Here is a 22702-nt window from a genome sequence, read left to right on the forward strand (position 1 = left end):
CTCTGGCCCCCTTTACATTACAGAGCCACCCTCCCACACCCCTGGGCCCCTTTACATTACACAGCAAAATTGGGGTGGCCAAATGCTTAAAAAAATCATGCTTCCTTGTACTTATAAAGAATCTTTGATTACTGTGCCACACGTTGGAGTCTCAAGAGCACAAGCCCCAATACAATAATTAAAAAAAAAAAGAATAAAATGCTTCCATTACAAATGGTTTTGCACAAACTGTGGAAGACTGCGTTACGCTAAGTGTGGAAGGATGTGTCCATTTTGTACAGATTGCAAGGTTCAGAAATGCTTTGTACAGAGTGCAAGGTTCAGAAATGCTTTGTACAGAGTGCAAGGTTCATGAGTGTGTTGTTCAGAGTGCAGGGTTCAGGAATGCGTTGTACAGGGTGCAAGGTTCAGGAATAAGTTTCGTACAGAGTGCAAGGTTCAGGAGTGCATTGTACAAAGTGCAAGGTTCATGAATGCATTGTACAGGGTGCAAGGTTAAGGAGTGCATTGTACAGACTGCAAGGTTCAGGAATTCATTGTACAGACTGCAAGGCTCAGGAATGCATTGTACAGAGTGCAAAGTTCAGGAATGCATTGTACAGAGTGCAAGGTTCAGGAATGCATTGTACAGAGTGCAAGGTTCAGGAATGCAATGTACAGGGTGCAAGGTTCAGGAGTGCGTTGTACAGGGTGCAAGGTTCAGGAACAGAATACCCTTCGATATTGGCCAGCCAGTCATGTGAGGGGTTGAACCAAGTTTCTGTTATTCCCACAAGGTCTATGTCCTCCTCATGTACAGTAACAGTAAGGATGATCGAACTTTTGAAAAGTTCGGTTCGACCAGAACACCCGAATTTTCCAAAAGTTCGGTTCGGATTTCAGAACCCCATTGAAATCAATGGGACCCGAACTTCGGTAATCAAAAAACACAATTTTTAAGCCCTAAAACCCAATAAATGCCCCTAAAAAGTGCCTAGGGTTCTGGGTCATGCTCCATTAACTATTAATCACACAAAAAAAGTTCTTAAAAATTGTCATTTTTGATAAAAAAGCCAATTATTGAAAAAATTTAAAAAAAAGAGAGATTTTTTGATTTTTACTTTGGATGTAGTATCTGGGGGGTATAAAAGGTGTGCCTGTGAAATTTCAGCTCTGTAGCATGTCCAGAACCATGAAAAAAAAAAGATAAATTTTCAGTAGAACAGGGATGTGGGTCGGGACCCTCCTTTAACTTTAACACCTATATGATCTTTTTTTCTAGTTCTGGACATGCTACAGAGCTGAAACTTCACAGGTACACCTTTTAGACCCCCCAGACACAAAATCACACAAAAAAAGTTCTTAAAAATTGTCATTTTTGATAAAAAAGCCAATTATTGAAAAAATTTAAAAAAAAAGATCGTTTGGATTTCAGATCTGGGGGGTCTAAAAAGTGTACATGTGAAGTTTCAGCTCTGTAGCATGTCCAGAACCATAAAAAAAAAAAGATCGTTTGTATTAGAAAACTTTCTGACAGGGGGTTTGCTTCGCTGCTGTAACACCTTGCCGGTTTAATAGAAGGCATTTTTTTGAGTTCTTTGCAGTCAGGAAAAACATCTGAACTTGTGTATAGTGGTACTGTACACAAGTTCAGATGTTTTGCCTGCCTCCAAAACCCCCCAAAAAATGCCAGCAAAAACACACCTGGGCATTTTTTTTTTACCCTAGCGTTTTTTTGGCATTTTTTGGGGTTCTTTTGAGGCAGGCAAAACATCTGAACATGTGTATAGGGGGTATATATACACATATATGTCTGAATATATACCCCTAGACATATATAGGTGTGATAGTAGCAGAAATATATTACTGTAAATGATTTCATTAGCGCAAGCATATATTTCTATATATACCCCCTATACACATGTTCAGATGTCATGTCTGACATCAAACATGTCCTCAAAAAAGCACTGGCAGTGGCAGCCCCTGCAGCATAAAAAATGCTTGGCTGGTGAGAAGCCATATGGGTGTGCCGAAGCTATTCAGAGAAAAGATCATTTCTCTATAGCGGTCACCCTGCTATGGAAGGGTTTTGTCACCCTGCCATAGCAGTCACTGCCAGTTAACCCTACACTACACTACGGTCCCCTTACACTTAACACTTTCCCTACAGAAACTCAATTTTTGAAGCTAACTTAAGTGTAAAGGAGCACTCTAACTACACTAGATATCCCTTTCCTCACACTAAAAATAGCTAAATGACACTTTTAAAGTAAAATTAACAGAACAGCATTCCACTCTCTTCCATGTCCAGTATAACAATGCTAGGAATATGGCGGGGGCGATCTTATATACTGGGGGGCGTATTCACTAATGATTGGTCTAGGGACCCCCTAGTCACTCCAATCACATTCCTAGCATTCTCCTGCCCCCTCAATTGGCTTTTGCTAATGGTTCTGGTCCAATCACGGGCTTTTAAAGCCCATTTCCTGAAGCATTGCATTTTGGGCGGTTCTGGTTGCTGAATTCCGAACTTTTTGGGCAAAAAGTTCTAAATTCGGCCGAACCTCAAACACCCAATGTTCGGGCCGAACCGATGGTCGACCCGAACCGTTCGATCATCCCTAACTAACAGTTCCAACTCATCCATTTTATTAGCTAGGCTCCTGGCATTTGTGTATAACCCTCTTAGTTTTGTGGAAGCTTACTTGAGAGAAATCCTAGATATTTGTATTCATGCTTTCTAAAGTTAGTACACACAATCAGACTAACCTTCCCTTCCTGGCCAAGGCCATTTTCTTCTAGATGTCGCCCTTGATGTTGATATCTTGGTACCTCTTTTTCTCATGCACTTCACTACGGGGTGCTACTCCCAATAAATTGACAGCTCTTGTAATTTTATTCCACTGTTTTCTTTTCAAAGCTTGATCGCCCTTAAGCATGTGAGGACCCAGCAATGTGTCATACACAGGAGGCAGATTCTTGACCAAGGCCTCGTTCTCTGCATATGTGAACTTTTGATTTTGTTGCAGACCATCTGATTATTCTTCAGTTCTTGTTAGGGCTAGTGGATATTTGATTGACATTGCTGTTACTGGAACTTTCCTGATGTCTGGTTTTCTTGGCTCTTGATTAGGGTTGAGCGGACACCTAGATGTCCGTGTTCGACGGGTTCGGCCGAACTTTAAAAAAAAGTCCGGGTCCGTGTCCCGGACTTTTACCGAACTTTTCCCGGACACCGAACCCCATTGAAGTCAATGGGGACCCGAACTTTAAGGCACTAAAATGGCTCTAAAACACCAAAGGAAAGGGCTAGAGTGCTGCAAATGGCAGCAAAACGTAATTAAGAGCATGGCAAGTGCTCTGCAAACAAATGTGGATAGGGAAATAACTTAAAACAACAAAAAAAAACAGAAAAATAAAACAATGTTCTTCTTCATCTCTGAAGGACGAGGCCCATATGGAGTAGGAGGGAGGTTGAGGTGGTGGTGGATGTGGCGGTGACATAGGCGTGCGCACAGGGTGTGCTGGGTGTGCCTGGGCACACCCTAATCACCTAGGGCACATAGCATTGCCAGTGAGGAGATGGGAAAGATCTCCCTGGGACCTGCTCTGCTCTATTTCTCCTTGCCTACAGGTACATGGCCCCGATACATTACTCTCCCTGCTGGCAAACACATGCATGTGTATTTCAACTTTGGGGTGCACACCTTAATGCAATAGGCTGCGCACACCTATGGGCGGTGTAGGTGGAAGCGGCGGTGGAGGAGGACCAGGGCCGGATTAACAGCATCATGGGCTTGGTGCTGAGGATTTTGAAGGGCCTTAAGGGCCGTGCCTTGCCATGCACCCAGAGGAGGAAGGGTGCAGCCATGCATGCCTAATTCAACATGGGATGCTGTCTCTGAAGCCCATAAACACATCCATGCATCGCCAACTGTCCCTCCTTGTCCGGCCTTCACGCTGTGTGGGGAGGTTCTGAGGGTGCTGCCTGGGGAAGCGAGCATAGAAGCCAGACTTCTGTGTTTACAAGTGACAGAAGAGCGGTAACAGTGAATATGGCCAACCCGGGGCCTATATAAAAGGTAGGGGCCTGGAGCTGCAGCTCCAATAGCCCCTACATTAATCTGGCCCTGAGGAGGAGGACGAGGTAGCCAACACTGCTTCTTTTCACAAATTTTAAATGAGGGTACACCCCAAAAGAGTGAGAAAGAGCAAAAATGGAACAATGGGTGGGTAAGGTCGGTATCCATTGCTATTCTGCATAAGGTACGGAAAAGTCCCGTGGGATCCATGCCTGGTTCATTTTAATGAACGTGAGCTTGTCCACATTGTCTCTGGACAGGCGGCTGCGCTTGTCTGTTATAACGCCCCCAGCCGTGCTAAATACCCGTTCAGATAATACACTGGCTGCAGGGCACGCCAGCACCTCCAAGGCGTAAAGGGCAAGCTCAGGCCATGTGCCCAATTTGGAGACCCAGAAGTTGAAGGGGGCAGACCCGTCATTCACTACATGTAGGCGTGTGCACACATACTGCTCCACCATGTTGGTAAAATGCTGCCTCCTGCTTAGACGTTCCATCTGAGCTGCTGGTGCTGCTGTTTGTTGTGGCGTGCTGACAAAGCTTTTCCACATTTCGGCCATGCTAACCCTGCCTTCTGAGGTGCTGGCGGTGCCCTGGTTGCGTTGGCGACCTCCTCCTCCTCCTCCTCTGCCTTGTGCTTCCACTGTGGCCCCGCTGTCAGATGGGAATGCCAGCAGCATGGCGTCTACCAGCGTGCGCTTGTACTCGCGCATCTTGCGATCGCGCTCCAGTGAGTGAATTAAGGACGGTACGTTGTCCTTGTAACGGGGATCCAGCAGCATGGCCACCCAGTAATCAGCACAAGTTAGAATGTGGGCAACTCGGCGGTCGTTGTGGAGACACTGCAGCATATAATCGCTCATGTGTGCCAGGCTGCCCAGAGGCGACGAAAGGCTGTCCTCTGTGGGAGGTGTATCGTCCGTGTCCTCTGTATCCCCCCAGCCACGCACCAGTGATGGCCATGAGCTGGCCTGGGTGCCACCCTGCTGTGAACATGGTTCCATCTCCTCCTCCAGCTCCTCCTCCTCCTCATCCTCCTCATCCTCCAGAACTGTGCCCCTGCTGGACAATTGTGTCCCTGGCGTTTGTGTGTGCAGGAACCCACCCTCGGAGCCCCTTGCGAATGACTGCCCTGAAAGCCTTTGAAATGTTACCTCTTCATCCTCCTCCTCCTCCTCCTCATCCTGTGCCACATCCTCTTCCATCATCGCCCAAATTGTTTTTTCAAGGAGGCATAGAAGTGGGATAGTTAAGCTGAGAATGGCGTCATTGCCACTGGCCATGTTGGTGGAGTACCCAAAACAGCGCAACAAGGCACAATATATGCAAATGTCAAATATGCAAACTATGCCGCAATTTAATGTTTTTTACACCAAAAGGGTGTGTATTGAATAGCGGAATAGGATAAAAAACTGTGTATCTCACACGTACAAACACAGACTAGGCCCGATTAAATTTTTTCCTACCCTAAAGGGAGGATGAGGAAGAGGAGTATGGAACATGCAGCACCCTCAAATCTTCAGAAGTATGAGATGAACCCCAAAAACTTGGAAAGGTGGATCTCTCTCACACGTACCAACACAGACTATCCCCCAATTTAACTGATCCCCAAAGGTTTTTGATTAAATAGCGGAATAGAAAATATGATCCAAAAAAAGTGTATGTATATCACACGTACACAACCACACTAGGCCCCAATTACTATTGTTTGTACCCCTAAAAGGCTAGATGAGGAGTAGGGGGGGTATGGAACAGGCAGCACCCTCAAACCTTCAGAAGTATGAGATGAACCCCAACAACTTGGAAAGGTGGATCTCTCTCACACGTACCAACACAGACTATCCCCCAATTTAACTGATCCCCAAAGGTTTTTGATTAAATAGCGGAATAGAAAATATGATCCAAAAAAAGTGTATGTATATCACACGTACACAACCACACTAGGCCCCAATTACTATTGTTTGTACCCCTAAAAGGCTAGGAGTAGGGGGAGTATGGAACAGGCAGCACCCTCAAACCTTCAGAAGTATGAGATGAACCCCAACAACTTGGAAAGGTGGATCTCTCTCACACGTACCAACACAGACTATCCCCCAATTTAACTGATCCCCAAAGGTTTTTGATTAAATAGCGGAATAGAAAATATGATCCAAAAAAAGTGTATGTATATCACACGTACACAACCACACTAGGCCCCAATTACTATTGTTTGTACCCCTAAAAGGCTAGGAGTAGGGGGAGTATGGAACAGGCAGCACCCTCAAACCTTCAGAAGTATGAGATGAACCCCAACAACTTGGAAAGGTGGATCTCTCTCACACGTACCAACACAGACTATCCCCCAATTTAACTGATCCCCAAAGGTTTTTGATTAAATAGCGGAATAGAAAATATGATCCAAAAAAAGTGTATGTATATCACACGTACACAACCACACTAGGCCCCAATTACTATTGTTTGTACCCCTAAAAGGCTAGATGAGGAGTAGGGGGGGTATGGAACAGGCAGCACCCTCAAATCTTCAGAAGTATGAGATGAACCCCAAAAACTTGGAAAGGTGGATCTCTCTCACACGTACCAACACAGACTATCCCCCAATTTAACTGATCCCCAAAGGTTTTTGATTAAATAGCGGAATAGAAAATATGATCCAAAAAAAGTGTATGTATATCACACGTACACAACCACACTAGGCCCCAATTACTATTGTTTGTACCCCTAAAAGGCTAGATGAGGAGTAGGGGGGGTATGGAACAGGCAGCACCCTCAAACCTTCAGAAGTATGAGATGAACCCCAACAACTTGGAAAGGTGGATCTCTCTCACACGTACCAACACAGACTATCCCCCAATTTAACTGATCCCCAAAGGTTTTTGATTAAATAGCGGAATAGAAAATATGATCCAAAAAAAGTGTATGTATATCACACGTACACAACCACACTAGGCCCCAATTACTATTGTTTGTACCCCTAAAAGGCTAGATGAGGAGTAGGGGGGGTATGGAACAGGCAGCACCCTCAAACCTTCAGAAGTATGAGATGAACCCCAACAACTTGGAAAGGTGGATCTCTCTCACACGTACCAACACAGACTATCCCCCAATTTAACTGATCCCCAAAGGTTTTTGATTAAATAGCGGAATAGAAAATATGATCCAAAAAAAGTGTATGTATATCACACGTACACAACCACACTAGGCCCCAATTACTATTGTTTGTACCCCTAAAAGGCTAGATGAGGAGTAGGGGGGGTATGGAACAGGCAGCACCCTCAAACCTTCAGAAGTATGAGATGAACCCCAACAACTTGGAAAGGTGGATCTCTCTCACACGTACCAACACAGACTATCCCCCAATTTAACTGATCCCCAAAGGTTTTTGATTAAATAGCGGAATAGAAAATATGATCCAAAAAAAGTGTATGTATATCACACGTACACAACCACACTAGGCCCCAATTACTATTGTTTGTACCCCTAAAAGGCTAGATGAGGAGTAGGGGGGGTATGGAACAGGCAGCACCCTCAAACCTTCAGAAGTATGAGATGAACCCCAACAACTTGGAAAGGTGGATCTCTCTCACACGTACCAACACAGACTATCCCCCAATTTAACTGATCCCCAAAGGTTTTTGATTAAATAGCGGAATAGAAAATATGATCCAAAAAAAGTGTATGTATATCACACGTACACAACCACACTAGGCCCCAATTACTATTGTTTGTACCCCTAAAAGGCTAGGAGTAGGGGGAGTATGGAACAGGCAGCACCCTCAAACCTTCAGAAGTATGAGATGAACCCCAACAACTTGGAAAGGTGGATCTCTCTCACACGTACCAACACAGACTATCCCCCAATTTAACTGATCCCCAAAGGTTTTTGATTAAATAGCGGAATAGAAAATATGATCCAAAAAAAGTGTATGTATATCACACGTACACAACCACACTAGGCCCCAATTACTATTGTTTGTACCCCTAAAAGGCTAGATGAGGAGTAGGGGGAGTATGGAACAGGCAGCACCCTCAAATCTTCAGAAGTATGAGATTGTGTTCACTGTACCCCACAAAGATTGAGTTCACTGCACCCCACAATGATTGTGTTCACTGCACCCCACAAAGATTGTGTTCACTGCACCTCACAAAGATTGTGTTCACTGTACCCCCCAAAGATTGTGTTCACTGCACCCCACAAAGATTCTGTTCACTGTACCCCACAAAGATTGTGTTCACTGCACCCTAAAAGGATGTTGTTCACTGCACCCCACAAAGATTGTGTTCACTGCACCCTAAAAGGATGTTGTTCACTGCACCCCAAAAAGATTGTGTTCACTGTACCCCCCCAAAGATTGTGTTCACTGCACCCCACAAAGATTGTGTTCACTGCACCCCAAAAAGATTGTGTTCACTGCACCCCAAAAATGATTTTGTTCACTGCACCCCAAAAAGGATTTTGTTCACTGCACCCCAAAAAGGATGTTGTTCACTCCCCCCCAAAAAGATTGTGTTCACTGCACCCCAAAAAGATTGTGTTCACTGCACCCTAAAAGGATGTTGTTCACTGCACCCCACAAAGATTGTGTTCACTGCACCCTAAAAGGATGTTGTTCACTGCACCCCAAAAAGATTGTGTTCACTGTACCCCCCCAAAGATTGTGTTCACTGCACCCCACAAAGATTGTGTTCACTGCACCCCAAAAAGATTGTGTTCACTGTACCCCCCAAAGATTGTGTTCACTGCACCCCAAAAAGATTGTGTTCACTGTACCCCCCAAAGATTGTGTTCACTGCACCCCACAAAGATTCTGTTCACTGTACCCCACAAAGATTGTGTTCACTGCACCCCAAAAAGATTGTGTTCACTGTACCCCCCCAAAGATTGTGTTCACTGCACCCCACAAAGATTCTGTTCACTGCACCCCACAAAGGATTTTGTTCACTGCACCCCAAAAAGATTGTGTTCACTGCACCCCAAAAAGGATTTTGATCACTGCACCCCAAAAAGGATGTTGTTCACTGCACCCCAAAAATGATTTTGTTCACTCCACCCCAAAAAGATTGTGTTCACTGCACCCCACAAAGATTGTGTTCACTGCACCCCAAAAAGATTGTGTTCACTGTACTCCCCAAAGATTGTGTTCACTGCACCCCACAAAGATTCTGTTCACTGTACCCCACAAAGATTGTGTTCACTGCACCCCAAAAAGATTGTGTTCACTGCACCCCAAAAAGGATGTTGTTCACTGCACCCCAAAAAGGATGTTGTTCACTCCACCCCAAAAAGATTGTGTTCACTGCACCCCACAAAGATTGTGTTCACTGCACCCCAAAAAGATTGTGTTCACTGCACCCCAAAAATGATTTTGTTCACTGCACCCCAAAAAGGATTTTGTTCACTGCACCCCAAAAAGGATGTTGTTCACTCCACCCCAAAAAGATTGTGTTCACTGCACCCCAAAAAGATTGTGTTCACTGCACCCCACAAAGGATTTTGTTCACTGCACCCCAAAAAGATTGTGTTCACTGCACCCCAAAAAGGATGTTGTTCACTGCACCCCAAAAAGGATTTTGTTCACTGCACCCCAAAAAGATTGTGTTCACTGCACCCCACAAAGGATTTTGTTCACTGCACCCCACAAAGATTGTGTTCACTGCACACCAAAAAGGATTGTGTTCACTGCACCGAAAAAAGATTTTGTTCACTGCACCCCAAAAAGATTGTGTTCACTGCAGCCCAAAAAGATTGTGTTCACTGCAGCCCAAAAAGATTGTGTTCACTGCAGCCCAAAAATATTGTGTTCACTGCAGCTCACACACAGAAAAATGGATGTGGATCACTGACACCTGCCTATCTCCAATCCCACACCACACAGCAATATCGATTGTAGTTTGTAGAACACAGTTTCCCTAAAATTCAGCAGACTCTGTCCCTAACAGGATTGAGAAGAGATCGTAGATCAGGATTGAGTGCAGATTCACCCCACCCCCCACACAGCAATATCGATTGTAGTTTGTAGAAGACACTGACCCTATAATTCAGCAGACTCTATCCCTAAAATGCCTACAACTCGCCCTGCCTAAACACTCCGACCTGTCCCTCAATTCTATCCGGACACAAATGTTTTTTTCCTGCCTATCTTTCCCTAATCAGCAGCCAGCACATTGATGTGTGCTCTGTCCCTTAGCTAAGCAGCAGAATGACGCTGCTGCGGCGGCTGCCTCGAACTTATAAAGACTTGGTCACATGCTTCAGACGGCCAATCACAGCTACTAAGACATTTGCAGGCATGGCTGGGATGGCTTAAGGCACACCAGTTAAACGATTGTTGATTGGCTGTTGAAAGCCCGCCATGAAAAGAGCGCCAAAGCATGCAAAACCCGGAAATAAAACGACCGAACACGGATTTTTACCCGAACATACAGTAAAGTGTCCGTGTCCGTGTTCGGGTACAAAAAATCCAATTATTCGGTACGAACACGAATAATACAGTCCGTGTTCGCTCAACACTACTCTTGATTCAACCAGTACTGCTGTCACTTGAGTGTTCCTCAGCACAGGGCACATGAGTTTGGTCTGTAACCTCACATTCACTTCTGTACCACTGTCTTATGTAATTGAGTTGATTCAAAGTTAAAAAGTGTTTTCTTCTCTCTTGAGTAGTAGCCTTTTGTGATTCTCCTTCACTTGCCAAGATGGTGGAATCTTGGAAATACAGATCTGCTGGGAGATTTACATGACATTAATAACATGTTTACTTGTTTAACTTTGGCATTCTCAGAGGTTAGACTAACCTTGTTTTTTTTTTCTTTTCCACATGAGCAAGACTTGGTAGGCAACCTGCCGATTCCATGATTGCTTGTTTCTGGGACAAAGTTGTCTTTGGGGCACTATGAAAATCACAAGGAGACATTTAAGTTGCTGAGTATTTCGCTTTACATGTGGCATGTAAAAATACCACCTTTTGTTTTGGTGTTTTTTTTTTTGTGAATTAAACTTGGCTGGTTTTAACAATTCCATCCTTCCTGCAATTTTTATTTTTTTTGTGAATTTTGTGAATTCTTCAACTACAATAGAATCACAAAGTTAGGCACATTTAGATGAAGAAATGTGAAGTATGTTTGCTTAGACAGGAGTAAACACCTTCACAAGAATGCAGTATGACACTTACTTTGGGAATTTGCCATTGTAAGGTGTTTTTCCCCTTGGTATTTTCTGGGATGAATATTTTGGGTGCCTACAAAAGATCGAAAATGAAGACGCTTAGTTCAACATAAAATTCAAACAACACTATGTGCATATTTGCAGCAAACTATTGACATTGTATGTGTGAGAACGAGAGATTTAGGATTGGAAGGAAGCTATCATGACTGACCTCCAGAACATTCTTTCTTGTTCCCCCCTCTTGTTCCTGGCTCAATTTGGGATGTACCATCTATTGGACACAAAACAAAATGTGTAAGTACCAAAATGTGAGCATATGCATATGTAGGCATGAGCACGCTTTGGCCATTGCTTAATTCTGCAAAGACCCTGAGAAGCGTGTGTGCACCGGATAAAAAAGTGCTGCCCGTTAGATATGCCGACACATGCAGTAAATTACTGCATGGTTTCATGCCTTAAATACTACAAAACATGACAAAATACCTCATGGGATATTTTATGAAGCATTTTTTCGTGAATTAAAAAAACATTTTTGAAAACTGCCATGCAGAATTTTACCGCATTTTCCTACAGCAGTAGATACTGTTTTGTGAATTTAGCCCAGTATGTGTCTGAGTTATTCATTTCAGACCATGGTACCCAAAAAGTCCTACCACATATCTACACTTTGGATTATTACAACAATTGGGATGTTGGCACAAGTTTCTCTACATTTGTAATGCTTAGATAGTAGCGAAATATAGCAGGAAGCCTTGGCCTATTCAGGCCTGTTCCTAGTGGAAGTCATCCAGATGTGGCGAGATAGAGTAGAATGATCCAACCTATATGCTATACATACTCCATCATCATGGCCTATGCAGCATGGTAACTGACACTACCAGTGGCTCATTTTGGCTCTACATAGTACATATGCGGCAACTGCTACTTTAATGGATGAATTGCTTTTTTTGTGAAGCTGGACTGCATGTTTTCCTGGTTACACACATTTTCTTAAATATAATTATAGAGCCTTTATATGCATATCAACATTGCTGACTTTTTTGGGGAATTTGACCTGATGTGACATAACCTTCAGTGAATATACAATATATTATATAATCTATACAGTGGATTTTTGCACATTGTCCTAAAGAATTGTACCTATCATAAAAATTAATTTGGGTAAACATGGTAAATTAATCACTTTGAATGCTCTAGATTAGGGAAAAGATATCTGCACATTGGTATAGCCAGCCAGTGAGGTGTGTGTGTGTGTGTGTGTGGTCCAGACATAGGGACAGTGTTGTCATTTTAATTATGTAGGGGGACTGTATATATATATATATATATATTTTTTATCACATTTGTCCCTTAGGTAACTATCTACCTAAGCACACTTTTTTGGTCTATTTTAATTTAATGTACTTCTGATTAAGTCTGATGTGGATGTCTTTTGGGCAAACTTGATGGTGAACAGGAATGTCTCCTCTTTCCAAACTCCTCCCTCTAGAAGCACTAGGATAAAGGGACAGAGAGATGGACTGTTACTAACTTCTCTTGATTATTAGAAATGTAACAGAAACAGACTCCCACCTTAATCTTGTAAGGTGGTGGTGCATAAGCATAGGTGGACCCATAAATCCTAGTAGTTGAAGCTAAGTAGGCCAAAAAGAGCTAGAAAAAAATGATTGCCAGGCTGGGAGCAACTTACAAACATACAATAATGCAGAAGAAGATGCTCACTTACAGTAGCCAGGTAGAAACGCAGGAAGATGCAACAGCAAAGAGAGCAAAGGCCATCTGAGCTGCCACTTTCAAATGCTTAAATAGACTGCAACTAGCACCTCCACCTCCTGGCCTACTTTACTTTGTGTTCCAGTGAGATGTCAGTTCTAACCAAACCACCCAACAAAAAGAGAGCAGTAGCAGAAAGAAAGAAGACCAGAAATGTCAGACTGAAAATTATGTCAAACTCCATTCTGGATCACCTAAAATATTAGACAAAGGCTCAAATTCTAACCAGTGTATAATTTGAATGTATAATATAGACTTTTTAGGCTATGACACAATGTATAAAATAAGACAATGCTCTTTATGAGTTAACAGTATGAAATCACTCTAATTACAAAAATGTAAAAATATGCACATAGAGTGTGGAATGAGGGGTATTCCCCGGGTTACGGAGAAATAAGGAGCTGTGAAGGTGCTACGACAACATCCACTGTGTGTGTCAACAACAGATAAGCTATGGGTCTTACTGGGTGGATGGATGATGTCCCCAGTGGATGTGTGGATTTAAGCCCATGATGGTGTGGCTGGGAATTGTCCCCAATGCCTCACTGAGATACATGTAATCTGCATGGGTCCCATATATACTCTGCATTGATTTTCAGGACATGGCAATTACTATTACCAGCTGCATCCATGGTGCCACCCAGTGAATATTATCCAATATACTGTCTGAAGTTCTACCCACGTACCTAAATCAAAAAATGGCAGTAAAATGTTGCCATCCTATATGCAACTGTGCTATATAGGTGTCCATACACATTATCTATTTAGAATGCATAACTGAACCTTCACAACAGAAGAGGTAAGGAAACCAGGAGAGGGTATTAATTGGGAATGAAAATTGAATGATCTATATTGTAGTCATCCCCTGTATGGACAGAAAAAAGAATACCTCCTTTTTGAATGGAATTCTTTTTATTGGCTAGGTTAAGGGGCTGTTCTTGAGGGACCTGTGAGAGCCACATCCTTATGTGCTGTTATGTACCAGGAAGGTATTTCAGAAGAACTTGTTGTAGTGTTGCTTCACTGTCAGTGTGCTGCTTTGCATGCACTTAACCAACATTATTATTATTATTATATAGCGCCGACAGTTTACACAGTGCTTTACAACTTGTGGGTAGACAGTACAAATACAATATACTTTAATACAGTAGGAATCAGAGGGCCCTGCTCGTTAGAGCTTACAATCTAAGAGACATATTTTGTTTGTGAGCGTTTACTTCTACTTTAACACATTTACATCTAGCTGATCTTTTCTATCTGTATATTTAAAGTATAAAAATGTGTACAGTACCATTAAATTGTATCAATATGTTATATTTTGAGCAGTAACAGATATTGTTTTTTTTTCTGCCCCATACTCCATCTGATCACTTTTATTTAAACCTTTTCTAAAAATGACTGAAAGAATGAAAGAGGTCCATTTTTTAAGATCTAACATTTTATCATTTTAACTGACATCTTCTTTTGTTATCAGCTATTGTTGATCATTTTGACACCTAGAGTGTTTAAGCTGGCCATAGAATTTGGAGAATGGATGGGTATTTCTATACCACTCTATAGGAAATTCCCTACACAAATAGTAGCGTCTGATGAGCATTCATGTCTAGGTCTATAGCAGGGCTAGGATTGTGATCTACGAACTCTCATAGACCTTTGAAATTGCTATTATTGTTTCTCAAATCTTCTTAGAGGCGTAGGAGAAATGCCTCATATAAAGACATTGTTAGAGTTTCCGTGAGGACAATTGGTTCATGTACTGTATGTGCTGGTACTGATTCCGAAGGTCAATAATGTTTTCTCACATGCTTATAGCTAGAGTTTAATCTACTTATATTTGCTTATCCTGGTTCCTTTACCATCATCATCATGCTAATGTCATTTTTAAATAAAGCCTTTCTGTTTTCATTATATATCCATTTTTAGATCTAGTGACATCATCACTGGGTCTCTGAGTTTCTCTGTGCAAGGCAAGGAAATCATAGCTGATGGGAGGAACCAGAATGTTATACATAGCTTCCTGAAAACATCACAGAACTCTACCTCAGCATTCCTACCAATGCTTCGTTTCCACTGAGTGGTACGGTTTGGTTTGGTTCGGTTCGGTATGGTACGCAATTTTTGCCATTTCCATTGTCAAAAGTTGTAAATGGTACCCAAATTTTGAACCGTACCATACCACTTTTCTGGGATCCTTTCGTTGGGGTACCAAGCACATTAGTACTGTACCAACAGGGTGGAGCTACACTGTTGAGGTACTGTTGAGCTGAGGTACTGTTGGTGGTGGAAACGCAAGACTGATCAAGGTGTACCGTTCCAAATCATACTGAACTGTACTGAACCGAACCGTACCACTTAGTGGAGCCAAGGCATAAGAGTCCCTCATCCTGATGCAAGCAATGGTTTTGCTCTTGGTCTTGGGAGGAGCTAGGCAAATATCAAAATGATTAATTGCTGAATGTCAGCCTATTGGAGTCATTCAGACAGCATTTGAATGCAGACCAGCCAAGTTAACACCCATAAGTGATGTTGAACCTCCAAGGTTCAAAGAACTGAAATCTAAAGAAGGAAAGGGGTGGGCCAGAACCAGTAAGACTGAGGAGGAAGGGGCCGCTAGATGGTGCTGGATGCCCTTCAACCAGGAAATAGTCAGGTTCTATTGGATTTGCTGCAGCTTCTATTGAACAATGTGAAAACTTCACTGAAATCAGAGTAAGATATTTTAATACAAGAGAAGGCCATGTATCACTGTGCTAGGCTAAAGGTAAGGCTGATTTAAGTGGTAGTTCAAAGATCTATTGGTGCATCTGTTTAAATTGCCCTTATCAGTCTGAGTTGGCCTCCAATGAACACCACTAAATGAAGAAATATGGGGCAGCTGATCTGTACATATTAACTAGCAGTGTTTTTTTTTTAATTTTCCTTTAAAGGTATTAAAATAATGTGCTACATGAATTTTTATTGAAAATTGTGTTATGAAATCTCTGTGCACCTTTTAAAATAACATGGATATTAGAACAGAGAAAGCTACTGAAAAGAACCTATAAAAAACTTATGATAGCTAGTGTACAAGAGTTAATATTGTATTTAAATATTATTCTTTTTATGTATTAATGTAAGAATGTTTCCCTTTTCTCTTGATTCTTAATAAATGCACTTCAACCAGCTGTCCTTGTACAAAATGATTTAGGAAAGAAAACACAAGAAAAAGCCCTATTCTGACAGTTATTTCATATTGCAAGCATCCCAACCTGTTTTATTTAGGATATAATTAAGTGCTATTATGCAAGTGCCATTCCCACTGACGCTTCTTGGTCTGTCAACACTTCCATTGAGGGCTGGTAGTAAGATGTGATATGCTGACAGAAAAAGAAAAATTTAAGATGTAAGTTGAAAAACAACCTGTTAGCACGTAGCTTTTTGCTGAGATTTTTTTTCCAAACTGTGCAGAACAGTGCTTGCTTCATTCCCATAATAAAAATTCACTGACATTGATAGACATTAAAGAGCCACTATCACAAAAATATGTAGTATTTTGATAATTCTGCCCTTTCAATACATGTAAAATTAAAAATCAGTATATTGATTTTATTATTAGTTTATACTGTATGTCTTTATTTATATTTTTGCTTTCCAACCAATCTGTCTAGCAAAAGGGACTGTGATAGCGATTGGGACAAACTATAGCACTGCTATGGGTGTACTTATCAACCTTTTATTCACATGGCTTAAGTCCCGGTTCACACTAGGGCGACCTGTGAGGCGACCTGGTCGCCTCACAGGTCGCCGCAGGTCGCCTCCCATAGGGAAGCTGCGGACCCGTTCTAATAGGAGCAACACAAGTCGTTCCGACCTAGAAATAGGGTCCGGAGCTTCTTTGGGGCGACCAGGAGGCGACCGCCATAGACTTCAATGTTATGAAGTCCGTGGCGGCCGCTCCGAGGTCGCGGCGCGCTGCTCGCACCACGACCTCGGAGGTCGCCACCCGAAATCGGATCGCGTGCATGTGAATGGGGGCTTAATGTATTTCCTCTTTTGCAGTCAACATTTTAGAAAACAGCACTATATGTTTGTTATGTGTTCCTATTCACACAGCATGCCTACATTTTTTTCATATTTATTTCATACTTTTTAGACATTTCTCTTGAGAAGGTGTCATGGCTGACTAAAAGGTTTTTTAAACAATGTCAGAGTGAGTCTGTCCTAAGTCTGTCCTCATAAACATAAAATGCAAGAAGAATACCCTCAAAACCTTTAACCCTTTTTTTTAAGTTACACTATATGAATGGGACATGTACCAAATATAAAGTAGGTGTTATTCCAATTTGGCTGCAAAAGTGGAGATTTACTTAAAATATTAGAGAAAAATACAATTGCTGCTGATCAAGCACCCCAGTTGTATTCTAGTTTGCCCCAACCCATGGCAAAGCTTGAATCATTTATTGTGTATATGAGTTGCTTTATCACTTTGTATTTGTTTATGTATAAGCACTGAATGATCAATTTTTGTATAGTTATTTTTTAATGTGACAGCGCACTATTAACACAGCACATGTAAATAGTCCAGTATTCAGGATACATCAGCTACAGCAGTCCTGTTATCATTTTGGATTTGAGCGCAAGGACTGATCTGTCAAAGCGTGTAGCATAGCAAAGCTTGGAGAACATGGACAATATAAATTAAGGCGAAGTGGATTAATATTCTTTATACTGGTAAGTATTAACAATACCATTGCAAAATACAATTGTTTTTTTTTTTTTTTTCAAATAATGATCCTTTTTTTAACCACCTGTATGTCAGTTATGTTTATAGCACATTATTTTTGCTTCATACTGCTGATGTAGGAATAGTACACTGTAGTAATAAGTTATTTTTACTTGTTCAGCTTTTGTCCTTTTTGCAGGTCACATTGGAAAACCAGGAAAAACTGAAGTTGATGCCCATAGCAAATATTTTTTCCAGGATGGCAGCTCCACTTCTTCTGACGACAAAGAAAAAAAGATACATTTTGTGGAATTCAATTGGATTTTTTGCCAGACGTAAGGTGTTGTTTATTGATTAGGCTGTCCCTCTAATGCAGTGAATTTTTGATGCAATCTCTATATCAAATAATTGTATTGTGATGTATATAGCCAGCACAATACCTATACATTTGAATATGTATATAGTCTTAATATACGTGTCATTTATTTTTTTTAAAGAACTAAATTGGTAAAAAAAAATGATGTCAATTTTATGTAATACAAATGTATACTTTATACAGTATATACACACACATATAATATAGCATTATTATATTTACAGTGTGTGTGTGTGTGTATATATATATATATATATATATATATATATATATATATATATATATATATATATATATATATATATATATATATATATATATAAAAACCAAAAAAGAGAGCGGCACTCACGGGTCTGGAAAGGTAAATGCACAATGATGGTTTTAATCAACCATTTCGACAAGGCACAAGCTCGTCTTCCACTAACGGGTCTTAAAAGGTAAACGCACAATGATGGTTTTAATCAACCATTTCGACAAGACACAAGCTCGTCTTCCTGAGAAAGACGAGCTTGTGCCTCATTGAAACGTTGATGAACCACTTGCCGACCGCCGCAAGTACATATACTGCGGCGGTCAGCCCCGTGCAGGCAAAGTGACGTACCGGTCGTCGCCTGCGAGCCAATAGGGGGCGAGCGTGCGCTGCCGGGGGCACGCTCCCGCCCCCGCTTGCTCACTGGGGTCCCCGCGCGTGTGACCGGCAGACCCGATGTCCGCCGGTCACTCGCAATCGTCGGTTACAGAGGGAGAAAGGCAGGCGGCTAATTTAAACAAAGCTGCCGGTCATTCTCCCTTGTGTAAGTGCAGAGAACATACGGTCCTGCTATGTAGGACCGTAGATCTCTGCTGTTACACGAAAAGCCACGCCCCTTTACAGTTAGAAGCCACGCCCCTAGGGACACACTTAACCCCTCCTTCTCCAATAAAGTTAACCCCTTCCCTGCCAGTGTCATTTTTACAGTAACAGTGCATATGTATAGCACTGATTACTGTAGTAATATCACTGGTGCCCCCAAAAGTGTCAAAAATGTCAGGCAAGGGTCCGATCTGTCCGCCGCAATGTCGCAGTCCCGCAAAAAAAAATCGCGGAACGCCGCCATTACTCGTTAAAAAAAAATTACAAAAATCTTTCCCTTAGTTAGTAAACGCAATAACTTTTGCGCAAACCAATCAAAATACGCTTTTTTTTACCAAACATATGTAGCAGAAAACAAATTGGCCTAAAATTTAAAAAAATTTTGATTTTTACATTTTTTTTGAGGGGGAATTTCTTGTGAAAAAATGTGAAAAATATTGTTATTTTTGCAAAATTGTCGTTTTTTTTTTGCTTATAGCGCATGATCAAAAAATCGCACAGGTGATCAAATAACACCAAAAGAAAGCTCTGTTTGTGGGAAAAAAAGGACGTCAATTTCATTTGGGTACAGCATCGCACGACCGCGCAATTGACCGTTAAATTCACGCAGTGCCGAATCGCAAAATAGGCCCTGGTCAGGAAGGGGGTAAAATCTTCCGGGGCTTAAGTGGTTAAAGCCGTCATTGTGCATTTTTCCTTTCAAGACCCGTGAGTGCCGCTCTCTCTTTTTTTGGTTTATATGCACTGCAGTCTCTGCTGTGCACCCAGGCCCATTTTTTAACCATGATTTGTGTGCGGTGAAAGCCACTGGATAATATTTATATATATATATATATATATATATATATATATATATATATATATATAATGTTTTCTTTTTTAATAAGTGTAATATATATATCTATATATATATATGTATGTAGTCAAATCAGGCTGCTATCATATCTAAAATATATATAGAGATATAATATATATGCCTCAGTAATAGACCAAATAAAGGCAGCCCTATTTTACTGTATGTGCCTTAGTAATTTTTGTACTGATCCTATACTTGTGATCTCATGAAAGCTTTTAGCCTATAAATGTGAACTATTTTGCTCTTTTTGCTAGTTTTACACATTCACAGTTGTGCTTGTAGGTAACTGCCAGTAGTCTGTGCCAGTGGAGCAGTCCTAGGAGGTGACAGCAGTAACCAAATCCTCAGCCTTGATTATAATTGCACACACCCAATTGCAATGTGGAGAGAGTGATGTAGTTGTGCTTTGAGAGTTGGAGCCCAGGGAAAAATACCTCGGTGCTTGGAGCAGAAACAGACATGTAATTCTTTAAAACGCTGCCTGCATTTCAGCGAAGTTTTTATAGGGATTCTCAGGGATTTCAGGTCTCTCTATAAACACGGTATTCAGGGCATACATAGTCAAACACGCAGGACAAACAATTGCTTTTAAAAATCACTTAACCATTTCGTTTTGACAAATCTATTATTGTGTGTAAATTCAAAGAAAACTTGGGTAACTGGTATTTCTCCCTCTTGTGTGGTATACTTTGCAGAGCGGTTGGAGGTGAAGGGGGGTGGGAATGAATCTGAAAAGAATCTGAAAAGGTAAGGGGGGGGGGATAAAAAAAAATAAGGCTGATGTAAATTATTTAAAAGAAATAATCACTAATATCAGCTACACAAGCACACATTGGTGGGCCAAATAATGCACATGTATGCTATACATTTGCATGTCTTGCATATGATATGCACGTTTATTTATGCAATAATATATATATTTGCGTTTCTTTGTGCATATAAAACTGCACATACATTATATACATGTGAATGTCTGTACTTATAAAAAAATATATATAATACAGATGTGTATGTCTTTATGCATATAAAAAATACACGTTTGAATGTATTGATGCATTTAAAAAATGTGCATATATAATATAAAAGTCTATGTCTTTTGTGCGTGTACATGTGTGTATTTGGATAGATAGATAGATAGATAGATAGATAGATAGATAGATAGATAGATAGATAGATAGATAGATAGATAGATAGATAGATAGATAGATAGATAGATAGATAGATAGATAGATAGATAGATAGATGGATGGATGGATGGATGGATGGATGGATGGATGGATGGATGGATGGATGGATGGATGGATGGATGGATGGATGGATGGATGGATGGATGGATAGATAGATAGATAGATAGATAGATAGATAGATAGATAGATAGATAGATAGATAGATAGATAGATAGATAGATAGATAGATAGATAGATAGATAGATAGATAGATAGATAGATAGATAGATAGATAGATAGATGCATGCATAGATAGATTGTGTGAACAGAAATTAGCATAACTTGATAATTAAAGTGAATATTAACACAAATTATAGTGTGAAAATGTCCAACTGCTTTGGTAAATCCCCTCAAGTGTGTATGTGTGTAGTATTGTATTCACTCACCTTTTGGCCTCACTGACATCCCTCCTCTAGTTTTCTCCATGGCATTCCATTTTCTGCTTTTGTAAAACTGGTGTTTTTTTTAGCCTAAAACCAAGTACCACATCTATCTGTCTTAATATATACACCAACTTTAGCTCCAGGGTCAGATCTCCTTGCTAGCTTTTCATAATGTCACATAAAAGGAACAAACACTGGGGCACTGGGCTCTAAAATAAGGGACGGAAGTATAGCATTGGATGTATAAATCACAGTTCGCCTTTAAATCCTGTTATTAGTTTCCTTACAATCAGTAATTCTGCTGTGGGGGTGTATAGAACACAGAATAAGGTTACACAGAGCTCTAGATTTTAATAACCTTTGCTGGGTCCACTGAAGGTAGTCTCACTGTAGAAAAGTAATACTTTAGTAAAGAAATTGAACTACCTATAGATCAGAGCAGATGGTGCAGTAACATTTTGCTGCCCATGTGTAAACTAGTATTAGAAAATGGATCAATTTCTGATTTTATAACCCAAAGTCTCATTTTATTATCCTGTGTAGATTTTACTTTCTTGTTTGGTGCTTTTTTTCTTGATATTTCCTAGACTTTTCATATTTGATACATAGTTTGCAGCATGTATTTGTTGTGTTGTAGCTAATAAATAATAATTGTAATTGTGAGCTGGAATCTTTATCAGCATCTTCAAGATTCTAGTGAATCTTGTAGGGAACTGGAGGTTGGTATACAAATAAAATCACTGCCTTACCTTTAATACCGACCTTTCATTTTTTAACCCTACTCTCAAAAAATGATATGTTGGATTTAGTTAACTTTTTTTTTTTTTCCATAAAATTTTTTTATTGAGAAACAAAGTTTACAGGCTACAGAAAGTTAGACAATAACATTGCAAGGAAAGTAGTTCTCTTTAACTTTTTTTATGTCAACAAGTCGCATATAACTGGGTTACGTTGAATTTAAGTTACATGGTCTATTACTGGTACTTAAATTGAATGTAACCCAGTTATGTGCGACTTGCTGACATAAAAAAGGTAATTAAATCCAACATATCATTTTTTTTGAGTGATAATCCAGTATATAAATTTGTTAGCCAGTAGATTCCCCATAAACTAAAACCAATCAATAAATCTAAAACGTAAATATCCCGATTTTATTCAGTTTCACAGAACATCATATGATCAAAGTTGACTTCAATGCTTCCTGAACCTGGCGGATGCATAGAACTATCCTAAAGTTTACACTATTTAGCAAACAACTCGCTAACTTTTTGGAAGCTTAAAAAAGTTTGCCATCATGGCAGAAGGTACAT

This window comes from Pelophylax lessonae (genome assembly GCF_965119305.1).
Source record: "Pelophylax lessonae genome assembly, chromosome: 4".
Taxonomy (NCBI): domain Eukaryota; kingdom Metazoa; phylum Chordata; class Amphibia; order Anura; family Ranidae; genus Pelophylax; species Pelophylax lessonae.